Genomic DNA, 15,191 nt, shown 5'->3' on the forward strand with positions numbered 1-15,191 from the left:
CTTTTATTGCTGTGTTTATCCATCTTTTTTCCGCTTCCTCATTTCTGTATATTTAAGGCTGCAAGGCTTAAGTTTTCTCTTAAACTGGTCTAGTCTTGTGTTCTCAAAACTATAAAGCCTCCAACTCATGTTCAAGTACTAGAATAATTTGACTTAAAAGAAAAAAAAAATAAATAATGAATTATAATTGCCCCTCTCACTTGTCTCAGTCACCTGTTTTTTGCTCCTGACATCTCTTATTGGGCCATATTATTTGTGTAGCTGTGCTGTGAACTGATCTTGGTTAAAAAATAAAGAAAAAAATTGGAATTCTAGAGAAACACTTTAAAAGCCAAATCAATTCAGCAATCCAGTATACAACACCATTTTCCAGTCCAATAATTATTTTGCTTAAATAAATACTGTGGCTGTATTTCAATGTAGTAGCCCTCATCCCATCTTGAAGTTCTGTATAACCTTATCATGAAGTGCTAAATTGTTGCTTTCATCATGAGCCCATAAGGTCTTTTATAGTCTGAGCCAATGAAAATAAACCTCATGCTCACTAGCAAATGTAGAATATTAAATTTAAATCACTTTGCTTGGACAACATAGGTCAAAGCATTCTCTTTTTAATTGCCCTACTTCTTAAAAGCTACTTATCTAGATAAATCTACTGTATACTTTTGTAACACACGTTTGGCCTCATAAAATAATCATCACATAACTTAACTTTTGCATAATGATACTGATTAATACCAATTTGGGTCATTGTGACTATACACAAGCTGTATAAAATTCTTTTAACCAATTTACCTGAAGAATAAGTTCAGAATCTGAAGACCAGTTGGTTCAATTTTTATAGATGAACACCAGAAAAAGTATCCATCTCCAGGTGCTACATTACTATTTTCTGTACATGAGACATACATTTCTAAAGGACAGAATGATTTCTATATCCATAACAGCATGATTCATTGCTAAAGTTCTTGACAGCTTGTGCTAGTACATTTCATTGCAAAAAAACCCCACCATGTCATTTTTAACTTCTGTTGATTTGACTTGCACTATAATAGAGATCAAAAGGTTAATTGCTGTAATAATTGCAACTTTGACCAACAGAAAGAAAAATCTGGCATTTACTTTTTTTTAATTATTTTATTATTATTATTATTTAACTATACACCAAAGTACGTCACTTTGCTGTTCTGGAAAGACTGGGTCTTTTATTGCAAAGAAGCAAGTGATCAGTTAGGATTTCTTGTAACTTTCAAATGGTAATTATATTTCAGTATTTAATATACAACAGCAATTATTTTCTGTTCTGTAAAGCTGTTTGTCTTTCTTCTGTGGAGCATTGGATCACAACATGAAAGAGGGAATAATTTTAAAATTAGAAGTATGTACTTGTGCTGTGTGATTGAAAAAAAAAATAGTCAAAAGAAGTGTTTTATTCCAAAGAGGGCTGTACATAACTGAGAAAGGTCTAATAGGACAATATTAGAAGCAGTGGTGTGAAACAGAGCACAGGAAACGTTTAGAATGAACATTAAGAATATTTTACTAACACAAAGATCTCCTAAATATTAAATAGTCTCCCTGAGAAATGGCTACAGCTCATTTGGATGTTTAGCTGAGAAACTAGGCAAAATACTAATTAGCATATTGTAACAAACATGTCTATATTTAACTTATTGATGAAAAAGGTGTTCTGTTTTTCAATGTGATGCAAAAAAAAAGAAAGGGGGGCAGGGAGGAGGGGAGGGCAGAAATAGGCTCTTCTGGCACAGGGTCAGAGCTTCAAGGATGGATGAAGTAACTTGGTCTGCATGCCCAGAAGTACATAAACTCTTCCTCTGGGCATGCATGCTTCAAAATACTCCTGTGCTTGAAGACAAGCAAAAGAGGTGCAGATCTCAAAATAATTAACCTCAGCATAATTTTCATAATTTTGTTTTGAGGAATCATTTCAGATGAATGACTCCAAGAATCATTATAGTAAATTTTTCATAATATTATCTGTACTGCAAAATTTTATCTTTAGGTATAAAAGTACACACAGTCATTAGCATTATCCATTCATTATACTACTCTCAATGTTCCATTTTTCCTCACAAAATTACATTAAAATAAATTTTTTTAAATCTTAAATTACAGAACTACTTAAATGAAACTTGAAAATCAATTCTTTTATGAACAAAATCTTTCTAAACCCAGGTTTCCACTCTTATAGTACATGGATTTTACTAAAAATAAAAACAAAAAACAATAACAAAAAAAGGTTAGATTCAAATGTTCCATGCAACAAAGTGAGTGTTCTTTCATTGTGTGTTGTTTCTAACTAAACCATAAGAAGTGTATAAAAAGTACAAGCCAACACAACGTTATTATACTTAAGCAAAGATGGCCCTCTTACATGAATAATCATTTCTCTGGTAGTGATTTTCATTGATCCTGAGGGACAGTTTTCTTCTAATTGCATCTAATGAGCTGGCTAAAAAATCAGTTCTCTCATTTCCACACAAATTAGCTCCTGTATATCTAGAATGCTGAAGGGATGAGGGAGAGCCTAAACCAACTCCATTTTCCACATCAACAGAGCTATCAGAAAACAGCATTTTCATTTAGGAAAGATTTTCTTAAATCAGACTTCTACTGTAAAATCTTAAAAAGCAACTTTAATGGATAACTTATCTGGGGCACTTTCTCAAATTTGTATACAATGGAGAAAAAAGAGAAACGAAAGGTGAATGCATGGAGTGCCTCTTAATTTTAGATGTATTTGTATGCTGCTGGATTACCTCTCTCAGCCCCTTCAAAGCAAGGGACATATTTTTATCATTGCCTCAGTGGAGGCTTACTAGCCCTATCCTCAGATGATGTAGACTGGTTTTACCCTAGTAAAGCTGCTCTGAAGCAGAACAGCTGAAGATATAATCCTGGTACAAAATCCAGGTGAGAAAGCACTATGATGTTCAATCACATTATGATATAGAATTAAACGTCTTGCCTAAAATCACACAGAAAATGTGTGGTAGCTAATGTCTGAGTCCAAGTAATTTAAACTTTACATCAGAATTACTGGTGTCATTACTATGATGCCACTACTTTTTTCTTTACTTTGCATAAAGATCAAAACAAATCATAGTCATTAAAAGACAAGCCAAAAGCTCAAGCTGATCTCTCTTCACTTCCCAGGAGAGTGAAATTACACCATAATGAGAACATGTAAAGACATATAAACTCAGACACAAAAGTATACTGAAATAGGAGAGAAATCATGCAGGAAATTGTGGAAAATTGTCTCAGGGACAAGTATCTCCAGATCACTTCTTGTAAAAGATTAAAACTGTAATGTCCCTGAAAATTTTGCTTATTATTTTTCAAGTTACAATAAATTTAATTACAGGCTTTGACTGAAGGCTCAGTTTAACTCAAAGTCAGTATTGAAGTTTAAGTTTTTCATGTTGAAGATTATTTCTACATCTGTATTCTATCCTTTCATTTTTCAGGTAAGACTAGAGACTAAGGGAAACTTGAAGCTGTTTTGTGATTTGAACATATTTTGTGATTTGTTAAAGCCTATTCTACAGTTTGTCCACTTCTGTAGCATCAAGAGGTCAAATAAGTTCATAAGAACTGAATCTCAGAGGTCACTTCTTTAACAAACTGGTTCAGGTACTCAAATTACTTTGCATTCTTCATACAGAGTTTATCTATATTATCTATAATGGTTTCATCTCATCATTCCAATTACTTGAAAAGTTGGCATGGCTTGAAAATGTTAAACTCTTGCAGACTGAAAAAAAATTGTCATCTCACTCAATGCAAATTGTTTTTAGCCTTAAAAAACACAATACATCTTCTTAAGATGGAAACTGAGCAGAGTTTCATGTCGTTTACTTAGTTAATTGTAAACCAACAGATTATAATCTTCAATTAAAAGCCAGTGTTTAGGGTTAGGTTCATGACACTCTTACTAAGGAAGTATTCTATAAACAAACAAACAAATAAATAAATAAATAATCCAACAACTGGTTGCCTTCTCCATGCATTGAGGATGCGTGTAGGGTACAGGAAGGGTTTCACTCCGTATAGTTACAGAAATATATCCCCTAAAATAATGCTATGTAGTTTGGGTGAAAAGTGGTGCAAGCCTTTTATGCAAGGCTGCTGGTCTAGACTTAATTTTATTGTAGGGTTCTGAATTTTGATCAGTATTTTAATAAGACAGGTGGAAACTTATTTCACTTTTTAATCTTGGTGAATGCTGAAATGAAAAATAATGGCAGTTACTTGAAGGTAAAATAATAAACTATTTCATTGTTCATTGTTTCTCCAAATTCTCATGCTTGTCTTTTAAAATAATTTCATGACAGTTCACGATTGTGGCAATGATCAACAGCTTTTGAGCTTTTTTTTTTTTTCTGTCTCTTCTCCAAAAGAAAACTTTTTTGTACTGTAGGTTTCTTTTTTTCTTTCTTCCTTTCTTTCTTCTTACTTTAGAATTGGCTTTGATGTGAATGCACCTGTCAAAGACATGAATCATGTGGGATGATAACTGTCTTATTTTAATCAGGTGACATTAAATGTTAGGTGAATCTTGGAAAGGATTTGTTGTCATCCTATTGATTGTTTTTGTTTCTTTGAGTGTGAAATGAAAAGTCTGTCTCCATATAATGTGCCTCTGTTCCTTTGCATTCTAACTTCTCTTATTATAAGATGTTCTAGTTACTAAATTTTTAATGAAGAGCTGCAGATAACAAACCAATTCATGGCAGCCTGCAATTTAGCATCATTTGGTACAGCTTTACATTTAGTCCAGTATCCTTTCCCTCTGCTGCTTTTCTTAATTAATTTATTATGGTTTTCCAAAAGCCTATCTTTACCATAGCACCATTAAAAATGTTTCACTTCACGCTCATTAAATTGGGCATTATTAAACATTATAATGTTAAGTATATTTGGTCTGGAAAAAGCAAAGTTTGCATAAGTAATCATCTCTCTCATAATGGTATCTTCTGGTAAAGTATATCAGAGAATAATATACATTAAATTAAAATATTTTTCCCAATTGGCATAAACAAAGCTATGTTTTGTCTCAAGGAAGCAATTTTTGCCATATCACCCAAAACATTCTCTTTTACTTCCTATCAGATGAAAACAAAACTCTGCATCACTTCACTGTTCATCTGAAACAAGTATAAAAACAATTAAAAAGTGCAATTCCTGCAAGAGTGAGATTTATACATCAAAATGACATTTGGCTCTCAACTTTAGCATACTTTTTTTCTACTGCTCTAGGACTGTATCTGCAAATACTTAAAGATTGTGAGGTTTATATTCAGCTTTCAGATCATGCACTCTCACTGTAAAATAACCTCTGTATTCACAGGATTTCCTAGAACCCTTTTTAAATTGGGCTGTGTCTATCTTACACGGGCTTTTTGTACATAAAGGCATGAAATCTCCTATAATGGAAATAAAAGTACAGTATTGTCCTCTATTTGATCATTTTAGCTCCTTATTTTTGTTAGGGCCTGTGGAAAAGAAACAACTGATCTTGAATTTTGACTTAAAACACTCCTCACAGCAGCAATTACAGGCTATCATTTGGGTGCTCACTAAATATTTCATCAGCATCTTTAAATTTATTTAGGTTTCCAAACACATCATTGGTATTTACAGTACTATCTGGACAACACTATTTAGAAAGTCTGTCAGGTTTCTAGTTCTGATACAAATATTTCAATATAATTTACCATTTCAAAAACCCTTAGTGACATCTATTCATGTTAATGAGGACCCTGGTTCTGCAGTGATCTGTTTTAAAATTTCCTGTGTTCATGTCTTGGCTGAATGCATAACTTTTACCATGCTTAATTGTATTTTGTTTTCACTTACCTTTAGCTTAAGCATTATTCTATTATTCATAAAAATTGGGTGAAAGGAAAGTAACTAATACAAAGATTGATGAAAAATAAATCATACTATGAATGGACAAAACCTAAGGATTATTTTAAAGGTTTGCTATCCCCACTAACAGTTTATGGAAAACCAAAGATTTTGAGTGAGTGTAATTCAAGCTTTGGAGAAAATGAGGGCATCTATGCATACATATTTGTCAGCTAATAAATCAACTGGAAAAAAAAAAAAAAGATTTTTAATTGATTGTATGTACAAAACTCTGTACCAGTGAAATAAGATTAGAGGTCTTATGTTTGAAAAAGATTTATCATTAAAATATTCTTCACCAGCATAAATAGTCATAGAATTACAATCAAACTCTCTCTTTGACTTCTTGGATTTTAGAAAAAAGTAGTGACGTGAAGCTATGTTTCAATTAGAGGAAACTTCCAGGTTAAGTACGTATAACAGAGAAAATGAGTACGAATTTATTCCAGAAGATAAGTCCGATCATGCTGGTGAAGACTGGAGTCCCTGTTGACTTGTGTAGTGACTTGGGCAAGTGAGATCACTACCCTGCCTCAGGCATGGGCGATGACTCAATTGTAATGTGTTACACAAACTTGTCATTTCACATTATTCATTTATAATGAAAAGCAGAAAAATGAAAACCAAAACTTGGCCTAATACAGTAAATGCATTTATTGGAATAGTATTCATTTGTAATATTATATCCATCTATGTATAATCTATGATATTTCTGGCATAAGAGGCATCAAAATATATTTCCTTCCTTCAACAAACTTTGGATCAGACTTGTTCTCAGCCAGAGATGTTGTCTTTGTAGCTAGTACCCTTTGATGCATGTTTCTCTTCCATGAATATTTAAACTGTTAAGGTTGTGCCCTGTGTAGCACACCTAAGACATTTTTCATAGTGTTCATTTATAATGATTGGCAATATCAGAACTACTTCAGCAGTGTAACTGCACAGCAGATTTGTGTGGACTCAGGTAGTACCTTTCTGAATAAGAGTCATATTATAAATTTGGGTACTATGTGGGCAGATGTCTTTCAGAAGCACTGATGTCTCTCTTACTTCAACATTTTTCAAATGCATGCCTTAGCTTCAGGGGCAGTTAAAGAAGACCTCCTATGTGAGCTGCAAACTCTGCAATTCAAGCAAATTCCCAGTCATTGCCCCCAGCTTTCTGTTCCAATAATTCAGTAAGACTGAATGCAGACACACAGATTCACACTGAAAGCTGTAAATAATTATCTTGGAAAGGGTTAACCTGAGAACTCTCACAAAACTCAACAGCTGGCAGAAGATTCAAGAGAAAGGAAGGACCTTGCTTTCCTATTATTGTAACTGGAATATAAAAATCACAGAATATCTTCCCTTACTTACCAAATTAATGAAACTATGATTACTTCCACGTATTCTACAGTTTTTTTTCTTTACAGGTAATCTATCTTTTCCTTTAAAATGGATTCTTGTAAAATTAAGTATGCCTCTCTCCTATGCAGAATGTGCTTATTAAAAATCAAGCTGTCTAAAATACCTACCTCAACATTTCCAAACATCCTACCTTTGCAAAGGTGCATTTATCAGAGCTAAATGCTCTGTTGACCCTTGTGCAGAAGATAGAAAGGAAATGAAATATCGGTGACTTGCAAACTGGAGTTGATCAACTTCATATATATAATTGTACTTTGAAAACAAAAATATGAAGAAAGTACCTTTGGATTGAGTTTTTGGAGTATAAAGGGACTTAAAATGGAATTTTCTTTAGAAGTTAATTTTGTATGGTACAAAGAAGAACAAACATAATATATTGAGTCCTATTAGCTCAATACTCATCTCCCAAAGAACCATGAACTTCCCCAGGTAATGATCCTGTCTTGTTAATGAGCATCAATCTTCATTTGTTTAGGGTCTACCACTAGTTTATTTCATTTCATGCCTCTTGTTTTTTGAATCTCAAAGCAAAGTAAGAGTTGATTCCTATGCGCTTTCTTATCTTTCTTTATTGCTAAAAGAGAAGAAAGTGCATCTGCTAACCAGACTAATCCATCTTGGTAGTAGGAATTAATTTAATATAAAATTAATTTTAAATCTGTGGGTGCTGTTTCACAGTATAATCATCTCCCTACTGCATGACCTTGTCCATGAAATACACAGAGAAAAGCTTACAGAAATTCATCAATGAGAAAAAGTTACAGTAATTCATTGCTAAGGTTACCTCATGTCATAGCTCATTCCTGTAAGACAAGTTTTGCTGTCTGTGATAATGAGAAAAGAAGCCTGCGGTTATAGGGAATACCACTTCCTTCAGCAGCTCACAAGAGTAGAGCTGTATTGAGGACAGGTAAAGCTCCTTCAAGAGTTTCAGGTAATCTCAAGAGTTCTTGGTGGGGGAGAAGATGGATTTTCTCACTTTCACTGGAGAAGAAGGGAAGGTTTCTCATCTTTTTAGTCTTTTTGTCAGAGATTAATGTGTGGAAGTAAGGAAAACAGATGAGCAAAGCCTGAGTCACACTAAGAGAGAGGTTTGCAAGGGAGCTGCAAGTAATCTCTAATTCCTAGTCTCCTTTGTCAGTTTTTACACAGATCCAGTATGAAACGATAGCTTCAGAAAGCATTAGGAGGGTTCACTCCCATGTACAGTTTTGCCATTTACGTGTATGACAATATGTATGGCAATACATATGTCACATATATGACACTTTATTTAAGTGCTTAAAGTTTTAGCTTATTCTAGACAGATAAACAACTCCACTAAATTCAGTGATAGCACTGTACACACCGTTGTATATTTGATGAATAGGAAGGCTTTACTGGAAAGAGAGAACTGACCTGGTTTCAAATGCTATTGTAATCGTTTATCATCATCATAAATCATATTTCACAGACAGGAGAGGTGTCAAGCAGGTCTCTTGTACCTAGGGACAGAAAAGAAATCAAAGGTCTATAATATGCAGAAATATTTTCAGTGATCTTGAAATTGAATACTTGAGCTATTTTTTACTTTTATCTTTCAAAGTAGGCGAATATCTTTTTTTTTTTTTTGCCACTGGGTATCCAAAAGGACATATGGTATGCTCAGATGCCAATGCAATCAGATAGTGCTCCAAAAGAGAGATGCTAGCTGTGTGAGAAACACTCCATAGCCAATAACTTAGGCTCAGGCGAGGATCTCAGTGAAGTAGTAATTTATTCGCGATAGCAATGGCGGGCGTCCCACAAGCAGGAGCGCACCTACTGGTTCCAAAACACAGTTTATATACTTTTTGATGACAGGACCCTTCCCTGTTTCCCCACTGAGTGGGTAATCCACGTTCACAATCTATCTGATGCTTCACAGACAATGCATGGCCTTCAGTTGCCGGCCTGTTAAATTTCAAATTTCTTTTGACTTTTTTACTGTTTGAAGTGGTAATGTTTCTTCGCTTATCTGACTTAACACCGTGATTTTCACCTAATTGTTCTAAGGAGTCTGGTTGTCTGCATTTTACAAGGTCGCCTGCTAAGTTTTCTTGTCACTGCAAGCATATCTCAATACCCCATTCCTTACCTTTAAACAATGTAACTCTGCAAAAACAACATTTTTATTCCCACAGCTGTCTTTTTCTGTTATATGGTATGAGAAATGGAAACAAACTTATTTTCTAATTCTTTTTAAAAACAACTCATTTTCTGATATGGTGTCAGAAGTATGATTTAAGATATCAACATCTTTATTCAGAACATAACCAAGTTAGTTTTATTAGCGATATATTCATATAAGTGTAAGGATTCAGCTTGGGAATTACACTATGTGTTACTTAATACCCATTTTATGCATTTAGATAGTATGGTAAAAGATTAGTGAAACAGGATTGAGAAAAGGTTAATTTACTACATGCACAACTTGGATTGCTAGCAATAAAAATGACTCATGACAACCAACTCATGAAGAAGCAAAGCTACAGTCAGCATAGCCCTTGTGAATTAACTTTGTTTCTTCTAAGAGGAGAATAGCTTTTGTTTCCAACTTCAGCCAGTTAGACTCTGAAAGCATAATGATAAGTCTTTCATGTACTGCCTTTATTTTTCTCCACATTTTTGTTGTGTCAACTCAGACAGCTGTTTGCAACACAAAACTAAACAAACAAAACAACTAAACTGAAAAGAAACTTGAATGCTTCCAAAGCATCTGACTTTGAATAACATTAGTGAATCAATACCCTGAATCATGACTGCATTATGTGTACTAAAAGCAGAGGAAATACAAACACAGCACATAAATTCCTCTGATTAACAAAAAATAAAAAAATAAAAAAAAATCAGAGGCTAAACCGATAAACTGATAGCCCCTCCCCCCCTTTTTTTTTGAAGTAGCTTTTCTATTACTGTAACTTGATTTATGTTTTCCCTTCTAATTCCTACAATGTAACTTACAGTATTAAAAAGATACTGCAGCACAAAACCTCAGAGTAGTAAGTGATCTCAGCAGGTACAGCTACACGTTGAATTACAGGTATGTGAGAGCATAGTTGGTACAGACTCTATGTATGTGCCAATTAAATAACTGCTTCATTTTAGGGGCTCAGAGAAGAGCTTGCCATATTCTTTACCATTTCAGAGAAAATTGGATTCTTCTCTGGCACAAGAGCTGCAAAATTTTTAAAAATTTAAGTTGCTTCTGCTATAAAGAGATATTACACCAGGTGAACTAGAGACAGGACATATTAAAATAAAACAAAACAAAACCACCACCACCACAAAAACACCTTCAACAACACATAAGATTCTACTATGGGAATAAACTCCTGCAAAATGCACAGGAAGAACAGGGAACAAGACTATTGGTGAATATAACAAAAATACAATATGAATACATTAAATTCACCCACGTATCAATACAACAACTGCTTTCCCAATAGATTTATATTATTTCTGGAAAAGTATCAGCCTATAATACTCATAAATGTATTTGCTGCTACACAGGCAGATATAGCATTCATTCCACTTTATCTGAAAATGATATTAGAGTTAAAACAAAAAAATGAAACATATCTTCAGTCAAGAGTCAGAGAACAGTACTCACACACTGTTCAGACAAGAAAACAAATCTGAAAGGAAAAAGAAAAATCCATCAATTCACAAGGGAATAATTGTTTACTAAAGTGGGAGTTGGACTAGAAAGTTGGACTAGAAAAATATAACAAAAATACTCCAATGTGCTCTCTTTATTCTTTCCTGTGATTGTGAAAACAGCCTTTTCAGGAGGTTACAAAAGGTTGTGTTCACACTGTCTGTCTGAAGATCAAGGTTTGGTGTGTGAGCCAGCTCCCACTTTCAAGTTGGACTTTTCCCATGAAGCTAGTAAGAATTTGTGTCCAAGTCTAGCCTAAGCACACAGAACAATACACAGCCTTCTGAGATTAAGATTTGCACATCAACTCAAACCTAAACAAAATGACAAAATACAAATCATTTGCATTTTTTACCTACATAATATAGACAAACACCTATGCACAGAAAACATACTATTTGTAGCATATAATACAATTTACAATAAAAAAATGCATTATCTCAAACTTTGTTCATTTCCAATCACCTAAACTGGGAAACAAAAAAAAAAAAAAAAAAAAAAAAAGTTGTATACAGGAGGCACAGATTGTTTTAAAATTATTTCAGTATAAGGAAAACATATACCAGTTCAAATGCCAGAATCTCTGCTGTCATGACCCTCTTAGCTCTAGAACTCCAGCCCTGTGGGGACTATACTGATTTTTTTGCTCCCATAATTTTTACAATTATTTTCAGTGTTCACTCTTAAAGTTAATTGGGAAAATGATCCATTTTATCTTGGTCATAACTCTGCAAAAACCACTTAACTTTGACCATTTATATACAAAGATTAAACCCCCTGTTTTTTATAGTAAAATTACATGATTCAGCCCTGCTTTGTGTGCAAGTGAATTTCTCCCTGAAGTCTCTCACTCTGGCAGCAAATGATAGACAGGATTATGCCCACATTGCTTTTGGAAATGATTCTGCAATCTTTCTGCATGAAATAAATGAGAACTCAAATTTTTATGTTTATATTGGTCTATCTTTACTCACTTTTCCCACAAAATAAGACATGCAGGCAAGTTGGATGACATAGTGCTGCATTTAGGTTTTCAAAGTCCTTCACATTTTTTTCTTCCATTTTAAAGAGCAGATTTTTCTCCCAGATATGTTTTAGTAGCTTTCCTAGAAGTCATAAAAGTCACACATTTGTAATGGAGATAAAAAATGTTTGCTATACAGCATAAGCATATGGAAGAATTTGTGTGTGTTTTGGAAAGTTTAATTGCCTGTGTACGACTATAGTTTGTGACACTGGTGCAAAATACTTCTTGAAAATTCTGTGGTTAACTGTACCAAATATTGTAAAGTCAGTCTGAATTAATTCACAAAAAATACACTCATTAGCTTAAAAAATATCCTCCTTTCCACTTGGAATATCAGGTTTCTATTCCGAGCAGTTTTGCAGAAAAATCACAGCCTTTCCACATAGCATTTTAACAGAAAGATTAAAAGCATGAACTGAGCAAAGACAGCGTTATTCACCAAAATTCAAGTTGGAAAATGAGACTATTTGAAAATAAAGCCCACAAAATTGACCCTTTTGACCTTAGATGGGCTCAAATCTAAGCTCTTTTTTTTTTGCAACTTCGACAGCTAAGAAAAATCCTTAATTTTTTTTACAATAATACCTTACAATAATAAACGCCTCTGCCCCAATCTTCTTTTCTAAGGAACTGCTGGCATGTCCCTCTGTTGTACTAGTTCCTTATCTCCTAAGTGCAATTTTCTGATATATATCTGCGGTTGGTCAAACAGTTCAGAAAGATGAAAATGAGAGAAGAACTTAATTTAATGTTCTTCTCATCACACTGAATCAGAAATGCCTCATAATGGAATAATTGCTATCATTTGATAGCAATAGCTATCATTTACTACCTATCCCCTAGCTCTGAGTTTCTAATGGCTGTTAAAAATCAGCAAGAACCTGAAACTGGCACGTGTTATTTGGTGTCAGGTTTAATGTATGTGCAGTCACATTCCAAACAAATAGCTATACTCAAGAAAAAAGCTAATAATTCTTAAGAATAAAAGTGTCTGAATCTGTACTTACAGTCCACTTCAGGCCACAGAAAAGAGATACCTTGGAAAGATTCTCTGTACTGTCCATCACTTTCAGTTAGACCAACCTTTTGACAAAATTGTAGATCTTGTTCTGTGCTGGGAACTCTGCAATACAGAGGGCAAGATTCTTTTTATGGCTCTATTGCTGTGCAGTAAACAAAACTAATGGTCCAAACTTTTTGATTAGTCTAACTACAATATGGCCACATTCTGACACAGCAATCAGATAAATCAGCAAGCAAGAAGAAGCTAGGTCAGGTGCAAACCCAGTGCAAAAGAAACAGGGCAGGTTTGTTCAACAGAGTTTGAATCTCAGGCATACCTTTGACTATGCTTTTTGTCAAATGTTGCATAACAGCTAAGAGATTTTGTGGGGGATATCTTCCCACAATGAATATGAAACCTCTAGTACATTCCTAGACAAACTAGAACAAAGAAATGAAACAAACCAACAAACAAACAAAGCCAACCTTCTGAAAACCAACCAATTGTCAACTTTTCTTAAACAAAAAACACAACTACTTGTTCCCTGTAAGGTAACCAGGAACCAGTGTCTGTGCTACTTTTGTGCATGTATTTTCTCAGTTTGTGTTGTTCATCAGGGAATACCTTGGAGAACTGACAAATACCTAGCGGGAGATCACTAAAGAATTATTACAGAATATCCTCCCTATGTGATACTTTTCAAGTTGCACTAAATCTCAGGGTTGATTGCAAAACCTGAAAGATATTAAGGTTTTTTTAGCAGCTTCAGGTAGATTGAAAGCTTTTAGGGCTGATAAGAGCTTTAGGAAGAAAACGAGCACAGCTCTATAATTTTTTTTTTAATCAAAGCAGGTCAGAGCTTTGCAGCTTTTCATTTCCACTCCATGGCTCAAAATATGATTTCTTACACATACAGCACAAAGAATACCTTTGAAACAAAAAGTTCCTGAGTAAGGTCTAATGCTTTCAGTACTAGGTAGCTCATAGACTGATTTTCAGTGGTACTCAACACACGAAGTTTTCAGTGTAATTGATATGAAAGCAGGACCAGTGAGGCAGATCAATAAATCTCATCAGTGAAAAGATAAGAAAACTTTAAACTAGTTCTCCTTGAGAAAAAAATAAAAATAAAAATTAAAAAAGAAAAAAAAAAGGCAAAGAGGCATCAGTTTTATACCGGCAGAATTCTGGCATTTAGGTAGCAAGGAGGAATGGAATGAGGAAAATACAAAACAACTTTTTTCCAATTTTTATGATATATCTAGAATTGTCCAGTCATTATTGCCATCTCAACTTGATGATCTATAAGTTAATATATATTTTGCTATATAATATTTGAAGGGTCCATTTTGCCCCCCTGCTCTTTAGGAACTGAAAATATTAATCATATGTAAATGACTAAGGGAAAACATATCTTACCAGCACGATTTTTTATAGAGATACTGTGAACACCTCGGTTATTTGTCCCTCTGTACCTAAATATTACAAAACAAAAGATAAACTACTGTTTCTCACTTGATTCCTCTCCGTTAAAAAGAAATCAGTGAAGTGTAAATTTGGTTTTGTTTCATGATGAAATTAAAAACAAACGTCCAGTTTTTAATTGCTTGGTCCTCCGCCATGTGTATGGTTTCTTCATCCTTTGCACACACTTCCTGCAGTCATGGTCTGCGAACACTGCTAATCAACACAATTACCATCTCCTATTGCATTTTCATCAGAAGATTGGTATAGTGGGATTGTATAATCTTGATTATGTATTGATTTTTTTTCAATGTTAACATCCTCCTCTGAAATGGAGTCATGAACCTGACTTCAAATTTAAATAAGAGTATTGTCATTAATGAAAAAGTAACACATCATAGTAATTTAAAGGGAGCACAAATGAATGTTTGAATATTTATCTACCTTTATGAACCAAGAGGTGATGATACAGCACTCATGTTGTCAGAGATTTTCTATTTAATTTAAGGATTTTTATAGTTAATCTTCACCATGTTAGAAAACAACAGCAAGACACAAAATAAACAGCTACAGTTGCAATTTTTGTAGCCACATCAGCTTGATTCTCCCTAACATGTGTATGATCACATCCCTATCTTGAAATCACATATATCCCTCAGTCACATCACCAT

Source organism: Anser anser, assembly GCF_964211835.1.
Source record: "Anser anser genome assembly, chromosome: 6".
Taxonomy (NCBI): domain Eukaryota; kingdom Metazoa; phylum Chordata; class Aves; order Anseriformes; family Anatidae; genus Anser; species Anser anser.